At 37.7% G+C, this 12,108-nt stretch overlaps 1 protein-coding gene across 6 annotated transcripts in view; it reads right to left on the bottom strand.

Moving 5' to 3' along the window:
- Trappc9 (trafficking protein particle complex subunit 9) overlaps positions 1–12,108 on the bottom strand; it is a 703,342-nt gene that overhangs the window by 216,073 nt on the left and 475,161 nt on the right. The window lies entirely within an intron of this gene.

Below are 12,108 nucleotides of genomic sequence, written 5' to 3'. Positions count from 1 at the left end.
AGATTATGAATGCTTACACACATACTACTATGAGCTTCCTATCCTGAGATGCCTCTCTTGTTCACCTTGACAGATGACACAGCTGAATTCACCTACCCACTTGGAACCTCGTCGCTTGAGGGGTGGGAAAAGGCAGATTCAAGTTCCCATTGCTCCTTGCAGCAACAGGATGGTGCATGAAGTAAAGTTCTAGCCTACAAGACACAGGTTTAGGAGACTTTCGTACCAGATAGAGGATACTGCCTTGAGAGGACAGCTTCTGCCCATAGCCTTCGTGTTCCCTTCCCCCTCCACCCTAGAAATGAATTGAATGCCTTGAAACTCAGCAGCCATTCAGAGACAAAGAAGAGAAAACTTGAGGCTGCAGATGGCAGAGGAGGGGCTACAAGCAGCCTGAGAACCTGTGATACCCAGAGCAGTTGCTACAGCCCCACACCACCTCTTCCCTCTAGACTTATTAGCTATATGGGTGAAATATTTTTTTAAAAATCCAAAACACATGCTTTATTTGTGTTAGTCACTATTTGTTAGGTCTCCATTTCATCTGAATGCTTGCCTAAATCTAACACAGTACTCCAAATATCACATCTTGCATGTGACAGGTAATCAATAGATGTCTGCTGATTTAAACATTATGGCTGAAGCCATGACAATGGACAAGATGATAGCAACTGAGCAGAAGCACTGTCCTTCCTCCTCAAAGGAGCAGGGTAAACTGAAGCAGGGTGGTAATCAGGCAATGATCTGTGCTATGGTCATTTCCAGGTTGTGTGACTTCAAAACATGACCTTTCAAAAGGTATCTGAATTGCAAATGACTCCCTCAAGTGGAGGTAAGGCTTTGCTAGTTGGTGGGAAAGCTGAGCCAAAGGGAAGGAGGACTGGCCTCATTGCCACACCTGGAGGTTCAGTCTCTACAGCACTTAAAGGCAGCCATCCATGCCACATTTGCCATGAGGAAGATGAGGTTTAGAAGGGGACAAAGGTCCTGGGATGATGTCCAGGATTCCAGATTTAGAGCTCAAGACACTTTGCTTTCCCAGAGGATAGGGATCTGGTTCCAAGACCACAGCCTCCCACTAGTCTCTCCAGAAAGGAACTGAGTGAAGTACACATCTCTAGGATGCCCAGTCTCACACACATTCATGTACACAGATATGTACCCTACCAGAAGCCACAGGTCAGCCGTGCAGTATCAATTTCTCAAGGGATGCAAGTGTGACTCTGAAGGGAGGATGAAGGCAAAAGCATAGTGTCACTGTTTTGGGGGCAAACTATGGAGTCAGTGCGGTGCTGCCCATCTTCAGATGACAGGTCACATTGGTTGATTCTGGAGCTCTGGGTGGCAGTAAATGCCCCAGAGTTTCAGCAGCGGAAAAATACTCATTCATTCTGACAGCTTGCTACAAGAGGCCACTTTACTCAGCTCACCGAAAAATGAGCTTCCCAGAATGAAGACCTATTCTGTGTCATAACTTCATGAAATCTTTAATCACAGAAAAATCTTTCATCAGCCATGGAAATGTGCACAACATTTATCAGAGGAGGAAAATTGAGGTGATTTTTTTAAAGCCTGGAATAAAAGACTCAGATAAATGTTGTTTTCACTTGCAGAACTCAATACTTAGGACACTGCACCAGAATGAGCAGCATCAATGCACCGTATATCTTTCTTTGTTCTCATTGTTTTTCTGACTCACTGTCTGAGTGTGGGGGCGTCTGAACCTAGTGTTTCCATTCCTTCTAATTGCTGACATGATGATATATTGTTGGATCTTTGTTTTCTATCTGTTACTCATAAATTAATTCCCTTCCCAGACTGTAGGAGCATTTCAGGCCCACCATAATATCATTTGCTCTATGTATCTTTCCACATCACTTTAATTTTCTTTAAGGTTCATGCTCTATTTGAGTGCAGAGTTTACTTTTAATTCTTGTTTGTTTTTTGCTTTTGTTTTTTTTTGAATTCAGCTTTCTGAAGAACAGGGAGTCCCAGGAAGCTTTCTGGGAGAACTAGGATGAGAACAAGCCTTTGCAGGATAGACAGAGTTGCCAGGTTTCAGAGAGACAGAGGGGAGCAAAGGCCAGGTTACACAGCACAACACAATTGCTGTGGGACACTGGGGTCAAGCTGAGGGAGAGGATCAGACTACCAGGGAAACACAATTTGTCAGAAAAGCAGTTTGTGTGACCTGTCTTAGTATGGTGGATATGCACTGCTTTCTCTGTCCAGAATTGAAAATGCTGCCAATTAATTCATCTAAAATAACATCAGTTGAGGCCTTCCTATGTGCTACATACTGTTCTAAGCCCTTGGAATATGAAAGTGAACAAGAAAGATAGGATCTCTGCTTTCATGCAAATGTACTGTGCATATAGTGGTAGAAGAAAAAACAGTAAACATTTTTGGTTTGGGGGAGTAAAAATTAGCAAAAAAAAGGTTCAAAAACTTATCGAATAAAGCTTTAAAATAAGAAAATCAGTATTTCTATATATTAACTAAAACAATTATAAGGCTAAAAAACAATTATAAGGTAAAATTTGTAATAAAATGAATTTGTAATACTAACGTAGTCTACAATGCAGATCAGAATAAATGTAACAAAATGTTGTAATACACTTACGTAGAGTATTATAAAGTTCTACAGAATGATAGAAAAGAGGACAAATACTGAAACGTATTAATTCAACAAGAGGAAGACTTAATATTTTTAAACAGAAGTTGTTATGGTATAAATATGAAGTGACGCCCAAAGACTCATACATTGCATCAGCAAGTTTTAGAGATGAGGCCCACATAAGTGATTAGATCATGAAGGCAGGAAACTCATCAACAGATTAAAGCACAAATGAGATCAAAATTAATGGAATATCTGGCCCAGCTGGAGCAAGGAGGACACTGAGGGCGTTCTTCAGAAGGGGGCATTCTGTCCTTAGCCCTGTGCATTCTCTTTGGCTTTCTTGGTCTCCTTCTCTCTTTACTTTTCTTGCTTCCATGAGGTGAGCTGCTTTCCTCTACTGAGCTGACCAAACACAGACCTCTAAGACCACTAGTCAAAATATATCTTTCCTTCTTCAAGTTATGCATGTCAGGTATTTCCCCACCCCCACACAGATGGTGACTACCACCAAAGTCATCATTTTCTATTATTATTTTTTATACTGAAGAGACAATATGATATTTACAAATGTGAGTCTGATTTATTATGAGGATAGTCTCAAGTTTGCCTCCAAGCATCAAGATCATCTTTTTTTCATAGCCGAGTAATAGACATTATAATAATGAAAGGGAAAGAAAGCACTCTAAACGATATAACTGTATGTATGTTTAAGTGTGCAAAAGAGATAACCATATTATCAAGTTTTTGTTAGTTCATCAAAGTCTTGTTTTGGGGGAAATGTGATATGCTATTTCAAATTTTATTCAACGAACCAAAAATATAATACAGAACAATGATAAGGGAGCTCTCTGGAAGAAGTTTGGCCTACTGGGTATCACTATCGAAAATGTTATAAAGTTAGAGATGGTCCTGGATCGGTGGTAGAAAAATACATGAATGAAAGAAAAGAAAGCCAGAAGCAGAAGCATGAACGTGAGAGAGCTGGAGGTACAAACAAGACAGTGATGCTGATTAATGAAAAGATAACTGAGTGCGGGGGACAAATGATACAGTCAGGGGAAACCTATTCAGGACCCTTCCTGTCTCTCAGGAGCTATTTCTACTCCTCATTCCTATTCTGAAATAAACTTTTCTACTCTTAAATAAAAAGATAAATAAACAAAACCTTTTAAAAAGTAGTTGGTCAGCTCATAACCTAGAAAGACAAAAGGACTTCTTAAATGAGTCGTAAATATAATGTAAAACATGAGGGGAAAAAAAAAAGACTAAAATGTCTGGCTGCATTAGAATAAAGAACTTTAATGGAAAGCATTAAAAACCAAAGCAAAGACAAATTACTTATGAAAGGGTATTTGCACTACTTTAAACTGACAAATTAGAATTCTGAATTTATGGAAAATGCCTGTAAATCAATAAGAAATAACTCAGTAGAAAATTAAGCAAAGGACAGGAATTGACAACTGAAATTACAGGAAATCCAAAGGTCAATAAATAAGAACAGAAGCTCAATTCAACTAGTAGCCAGAAAAACAGAAATAAAACTTTAAGATACTATTTCCTACTCAATCTACTGGAACCACTTGAATCATAGTTTAGTACCAAGATGTAAACACAGATGTGGGAGGTCTCACCCACTGTGAGCAGAGCACAGATCACGCCAGTTCCTTCCCAGTAGAAATGGAGACTATCTAATCACACCATACATGAACAAACTTGACCTAATAGATCCACTTCAGACAGCAATAGCAGGACACAATCAGAAATGTTCAGTTAATGTTGATATAGGGCAATCATGGCAATATGGTTTATAAAAGCAAAGAACTGTTTTTAACAAAGTATACATCAGTTGGAAAGTAGAGATGATGGGGCAGTTCTGAAATGAAACCTTGGCAGGTGGAAAGCAAATTCAAGAGAATTTTCTACTTTACCAGAGATAAATCTTGTGTTAACAATGGAAAATAAGATATGGAAGTTGCCATAAAGTTACATGTCTATCAATTTTTTAAAATACTCTATTGTTTGTAAACATCAAGCTTAGAAGAATAATCATGCCTGGTGAGTGAGGAAGAGAAATGGCTTTAGGGAAAAATATACAGAACTTTCACAATATGTTTTTATGTCCTTAAATTTAAAATACAGCAAACACAATACAAAGAAATGTTAAAATTTGACAAATCTGCAGTGGACACACTGATAGCCCCTTGATCTTTCATTGTTTCTTACAGTTGTAATGTTTTATAAGGAACAGTTTTAAAGTCATTTAGACTGCTATCTTACGTAGGTCCTACCTAGAAGCAGAGCCTGACGGGCTTGGATGGAGCCAGTACTTAGGGAAGAGCTCAGAAGGTGGGATGGTGGGAACAGACTAGCAGGGGGAGAGAGAGTAACATCAACACTTTGCTGGTATGTGGAATTGAACTGGTTACCCTGGGGTAGCTGGGCTCCATCTCCCTGGGCCTTCTGAGGTACTACAAAACTATGTACACAGAAGATGAGATAATTTCTCCAATTCTTTCTCTCATTGGTCTTGCTCTCCCCAGTGTGGTTAATTTTCATACTTTACACATACCCTGTGCAGAGTGGGTATCTTCACTCATCTAATCCTGCAGCCCCAGATGAGTCATTTAGAATATTCCAGAAAGGAAAAGATGCTCAATATGGCTGAAATAAGGTGCTCTCAGGTTATACCTGCATAAATCTGGTTGTCATGGCAACAGCTAGTGTAAAAAGTAGGCTATGATACGCAGCAGAGCACAACACTACTATAATACAAATAGTTCTTTAAAAAAATAAAGAATATTTCCTCAAAACATCAACAGAAATTTTGAAAAATGACTTCAGAGGCAAACAAGGACCTCTCTGAAGAAATGTTATTAGAGCTTCAAATGACAAGAAAGTGATCCTGTGATGGTCTAGGAAGAGAGCTTTCCAGAAAGAGTAAGTGATTATACAAAAATCTTAAACCACAGTGTGTGATCATGGGACAAGTGAAGAAGAGAGAGGCATAAGATTAATGACAAAGGAAAGGTCACAGAAAAATATTGATTTGATTCTTAGCATTATGGGAAGATATTTTGAGAGTTTTAAGCAAACGAGTGACATGAATTGGCTTATGTGAGAAAAAAAAAAAAGATGAGTTCCAATTCTGGAAAATATAGAGTAAGCACAATCTATCCTGTCTCTCCTACTGACAGCAACTGAGTTCTATGTATAAATTATAACTAGAATGGATGGAGTTAAAGACTCAAAAGTAAACTGCAGAAGGTGAATCAAAGTAGGCGACCACAAATCAAAGTTCTGAACAGAGGAAGAGGCCCACTGCCCACTATCATAACAGGTCTGAACTGAGAAGCAGCCAGGAGCTTTGGGGTACACTATGGGGCTAGACAATATGTCCTAGTGACTTAGTGATACACCTTGCTGGCTCAAGCATATGCACTAGGGATGGCAGAAAGAGCTACAGAAGCCTTCCTTCCTAGTCCAATTAGTCGGGAAGGCTGCAAGAAGGAAAAAAAAGGCTTTTCCTTTCTTTTTCCTCTTTATCCCAGTCCAGTCTTGTAGCACTCTGCACTCAGGATCCCACTTCTTCCTGCCTAGCAGCTGAGCTCCCAAGCCCAGGTCCCCCTACCTCCACTGTGGTTCCCCCACTCCCATGCTTCTAGAATGGGGAGCTCAAATTATGGCTTGCGGCAGGCACATACAAAATGGAGGCTTCCTGAAAAGCACTTGGGGGATCAGAGATAGGACAGAGATTGAGAGAGCAGTCTGATGAAGCTGGGCACAAACTCCTGGTCTCTAATGGAGGGCAACAAAGGGAATCAGATCCTGAGAGCAGACCCAGGGCTTGGGCACAAGGGTGGGTGCCACAAGGGAGCTGGTCCAGAGAGCACCACAGATGCTTTGAAACTGGAGATGCAGGCCACATGAGGCATTTGGGTCAAACACAAAACAAAAAACCCCCGTGGAATGACTACCGGCTAAAACAAAAATATTTACATTCTCCTCAAGATTATATTTAAATATACAGATACATAAACAAACAAACAAAAACAAAACACCTCAGCACAGGAAAATGGTAGCTTCCAAGAAAAAAAAAAAAGCAACAGGCAAGAAACTCGAGGTGATTGTGCTACAGAAAGAGACTTTAAACACAGCCCAAGACATAAATGTGGGTATACGTGAAACAAATGAAAGAAATGAGAAAAACTGCAAAATACTGAACTGAAAAATTCACCAGATGGTAAACCATATTAGTAACTGGGATGACAGGTAGAAATAAGGTACAACAGAATGTAGAATAAATAAATAATGCCATTGACCACCTGGACTAGACTGTCACTCAGAGAACATGCCACTCCAATACAGCAGAATGGTCACAATTCTCAAATATAAGTGCCACATTTACCGAGAACCATATTCCAGGCCATAGTGGGTTGGAGGGTATCCTAAGAACTCCAAAATAATAGAATCACATAAAATGTGGTTTTGGACCACAAAGAAAATAAAATGAAAAATCTGAAGGTAGGTACATAATTAAATCATCCAATAAAAATGAGAAAAAAAAATGATTAGAAAAAGTAGCCCAATGGTGGTGAGGGAGAACCTATCCTGAAAATCATGCAGTAGAAAATTCAGATACAAAGAAACAGACATGCAGTTTTTGAAGAAATAATGGCTGAAAATCTTACAAATTTGGCAAGAGTCATAAACAGATTCAGAAAGCTCATCATACTCTAAACACTATGAATGTGAAGAAATTTTGCCTAGAAATATCATCATCAAGCTGTAGAAAGCTGAAGAAAAGAAGTGATCTAGAGAGCTGTTAGTGCAAACAATGCATTTTATGCAAAGAAAAGAGCAATTTTTAAAAGTCTGAAGACTTATCATCAGAAACCATGGAGAACAGAGGATTTAAAACATTATTTCAAAGTGCTAAATGCCTTTAAAATATCCCAGAAGTCTATACCCAGCAAAATGTCCTTCAGGAATGAAGACACATCAAGAACTTGCAGAAGGTAGCCTGGCACACCAAGTTCCCAGCAAGCCTTCTCAAAAACCAATGTTAGAGCCTCCTCAGAAAAAAAGGCAATACTACTACATGAAAACAGAATGGGAAGAGAGCAATAATAAAAATAAGTATCTGGCTATAGATAATTCCTGTTAAATTGTCTAAAAGCTATATAATGATTGAAAGTATAACACAGCGGACACTCCGCAGCAGAAAATGGGCAGTGCTAAGGAGGAACATTATATAGTGATAAAAGTATTAACTTACCAAGAATGCATAATGTTATTGATGTGTGTGCTCTTAACTCTAAGCTTCAAAGTACATGAGGGAAAATACAATTGAAAAGATAAATGGACAAAACAACATTCATAGCTGGAGACAACACTCTTCTCTTGCTAACTGATAAAATAACAAGTTATAAAATCATAAATGAAAAATCAACAAGGACATAACATAAACATTGCCAATCACATGTATCTGACTAACACCGACTTAGTGAACACTATAGCCAACAACTACAGAAGGCATATATTGCAAAAGCACAACAATACCCAACAAGGCAGACCATGAAAAACAATTCTTAAAATATTTAAGAGAATAAAAAATATATCAACTATATTCTTAGACCAAAATAGGGTCAGCCTGGAAGTTGGTGGAAAAAGATATCTTATGATACTTGAAAAATACGTAGAAATCGACCAGCATACTTCAAAATAACCCACTGGTCAAAGGAGAAGTCTCAATAGAAATTAGAAATATTCTGCAGTGAATAAAAATAAAGTATAATATGCCAAAATTAGTGGAATACAACTAAATAAGTGCTTAGAAGAAATTTTATAGCAGTTAACAATTGCATGACAGGAGTAGAAAGGTTTCAGACTAACAAGTTGCAATCTTAACTCAAAAAGCATAGAACTAAAATAAAGAACAGAAATTCATGAAAATGAAAACAGAAAAACACAGAAAACCAGTAAACTAAAACAACCTGATTATTTTAAAGGTCTGGTATAGTGTAACTGATAAACTTCTAGCAGTGATAACAAAGGAAAAGAGAGAGATAACACAAATAATATCATAAATAAAAGGGCATATCACTTCAGCTACCAAAGCTATATAAAGGATAATAGGAAAATTTTACAAAGAACTCTACTCATATAAATTTGACACCAATGAAATGAACAAATTTCTTGAAAGTTACAAGCTACTAAAATCCATTCAAGAAAAAATAAGGAATCTATAGTCTCAATCTATTAAGTTGCATCTATTTTTTTCTAAAACAAAAAAAACACACTGAAAAAGTCCCTAGTTCCAAATTGTTTCCTGTAAAATTCTACCATTTTAAAAATGAAATAATTCTATATAATTTCTTCCAGAAAATATATAATATAAGAAATACTTTATAAACATTAGCATGACATAATACCAAAACTACACAAAGAATAAAAGCCATCACAAATATCCCTCATGAATATAGAAATAACCTTTCTCATGTATTTTGATTCAGAAAAATCATTTGACAATATTCAAATTCCTTTCATAATTTTAAAAGTTATTCAGCAAACTAGTATTACAAAAAATATCCTTAGTTTCATTTTCTAAAACTCTCTAAGTGCTGAAATGGTAGTGAAACCAAGAAATACAGGGAGGGGGAAAAAGAAGCAGATAAGCAAGAATGAGGATGTGCTTTGTACATGCACCAACATCCGCAAGAGAATTGAGACCATTATGTACTGCAAACATGTAACAATGAAAAATAAAAAAAGAGAAAAAATTCTGAGTACTGAAAACTACCAAATGCTAATGAATGAAATCAAATGCCTAACTAAATACGATGCATACAAGTTCATAGGTTAGACGGCACAATATGCTGACCAATTCTTCCTAAATTAATCTAGGAAGTAAAATAACTTCAATCCAAACACTAGAAGGACACTTTACAATTAAGGTAATATTTATGAAGATTTATATGGAAATACAAAGAAACTAGGATAGACGAAATAATTTAATAGAAAAAGAAAAATTGAGAAGACTACAGCAAATGTTTTGTTTTAGCATAAGTTACATTAACCAAGGCTACATGGCATCAGTAAAAGAATAAGAACATGGTTTTTCAGAGCTGAATATTTGAAAATACAATTAAACAGATATGGCAATTTAATTTCTGGAAAAGGTAAAAAAGAATTCAATGGACAAGGGATGCTCTTTTCAACGAATATTTGGGAGCAACTAGTCATACATTCTCAGGAGCAAAATGAGCAAGAGGAGGAGGGGGAGAAACACTTCAAGATGCACACAAAAGTTGCTCAAGATACATATATAAATGAAAAACAAAGTTACATTCACAAGAAAACATAAAAATGTTTATAACCAAATCAAGATCCATAAAAACAAAATTGTTAAATTAGACTTCAATGAAGTTAAAATATTTTGGTCTGCAAAGGATAACTGTGAAGGCTGGGAAATGGTGGCACACATCTATAATCCCAGCACTCAGGAAGCTGAGACAGGAGGATCACTGCAAGTCGAGGTCAGCCTAGGCTATAAAGTGAGTTCAAAGTCATTCTGAACTACATAGTGAAACTCCATCTCAAAAAGACAGAAAAAAAAATCTCATAAAAGAAGAATCATTATATCTTAAGATACTGAGAAGAGAATGAATAATAAACTACTGAATCAAAGGCATTACAAATGAGGGGCTGCTAGCCCTTTTGTGTCCTCTGGGAACTGAGGTAGCCACAGCTTACCTTTCCAGGCCCCCTTAAATCTGGTTTCCATCTAACTTAGGGCAGTCAGTGGCTGAGGCCTGAGTAAATGAGATTCCTTGAGCCTTTGGGAGGGAGGCAGGCTTTTCCTACAGTTCAGTTCTGGTGGGAGCACTGTGTTGCGAATCTCCTGGCCACCTATACCCAGTCCCTCTGTGGCTCTAGGGTCTCCATTCTTTCCTCTCTATTGAGGGAAGGTTGCAGCAGGAAGAAGGAAAAGCCTAAAAAGTCCAGTCTGGCAATTTATGCAAGGAAAGTATAGTTTCTCACATTCTCTTACCCACTTCAGTCAACTGAGGTCACTTCTATTTCTCAAGGGAAGAGCCCAGAAGAAAAGAGAATGGCTGCTGGACTTCTTAAAGCCACGTATCAGGAATTAGTAACCTTCAGAGATGTGGCTGTACACTTCTCCCAAGAGGAGTGGGATTGTCTGAATTCTTCTCAAAGGCATTTGCATAGTAATGTGATGTTGGAGAAATATAGGATCGTGGTATCACCGGGTCTTTGCTTTTCTGAGCCAAGTGTGATATTATTGCTGGAAGAAGAAAAAGCTATGGATGGTGAAGAGGGGGCTGACAAACAGTTTGAACTCAGGTCGGAAATCTGTGTGTGATACTGAAGAGTTAATACTAAAGCAGAAACTTTGTGAAGAACAGTCATCCCAGAAGATAACAGAAACATTTACAAGCTGTGACCTTAACTACTCCAGTTGGAGAGGAGACTGGAGAACAGTTTTGAGAGGCAACCAAGAAATCAAAATGCAAGTTTTAAGGAAGAGACAATCCTTTATACAGAAGCCTTTGTTGAAGAAAGAAACCAAGAGCATGATAAATTTTGGACAATTTTCTACAAGAACACACTCCTTCATGCATAACAGATAACCCCAAAGAGCAGAAAGTATATAAACATGACACACATAAAAAAAGCTTTAAAGCAAACTTAATGACGATTAAACCAAAATGTCTATGCAGAGAAAAAACTTTTGAAGTGTGATGATTGTGCAAAAGTGTTCAGCCAGAGCTCATGCCTTACTCTTCATCAAAGAATTCATACTGGAGAGAAACCCTTTAAATGTGCAGAATATGGAAAAGCCTTCAGCCAGAGATCAAACCTTATTCAATATCACAGGATTCATACTGCAGAAAAACCCTATGAATGTAAGGAACATAGAAAAGCCTTCAGTCAGAATGCACATCTAGTCCAACATCTGAGAGTTCATGCTGAAGAAAAACCTGATGAATGTAGGAAGGCCTTCAGCCAGTTTGCCTACCTTGCTCAACATCAAAGTGTTCATACTGGAGAGAAACTCTACGAATATATTGAATAAGGGAAAGCATTTAGCAATAGATCATGCATTGTTCAACACCAGGGAGTACATGCTGCAGAAAAACCTTATGAATGTAAAGTCTGTGGAAAAACATTTACCCTTCATGCATACCTCACTGTACATCACAGAATACATACTGGACAGAGACCCTATGAATGTAAAGAGTGTGGCAAGGCCTTCAGCCAGAATTCACATCTTGCTCAACATCAGAGAATACATACCAGAGAAAAACTTTATAAATGCCAGGAATGTAGGAATCCCTAAGAGTTCATACTGGATAGAAACCTTATAAATGTATGAAAGGTGGGAAGGCTTTTAGCAATGATTCATCCCTTATTCAGCATCAGAGAGTCCATACTGGAGAAAAATCTTATGAATGTAATGTTCATGG

This window comes from Cavia porcellus, unplaced genomic scaffold (assembly GCF_034190915.1).
Source record: "Cavia porcellus strain 051 isolate PalLab524CR breed Dunkin Hartley unplaced genomic scaffold, mCavPor4.1 scaffold_19, whole genome shotgun sequence".
Classification (NCBI taxonomy): domain Eukaryota; kingdom Metazoa; phylum Chordata; class Mammalia; order Rodentia; family Caviidae; genus Cavia; species Cavia porcellus.
Note: the sequence above shows the minus strand (reverse complement) of the source record. Positions and strands in the feature narration are given on the sequence as shown.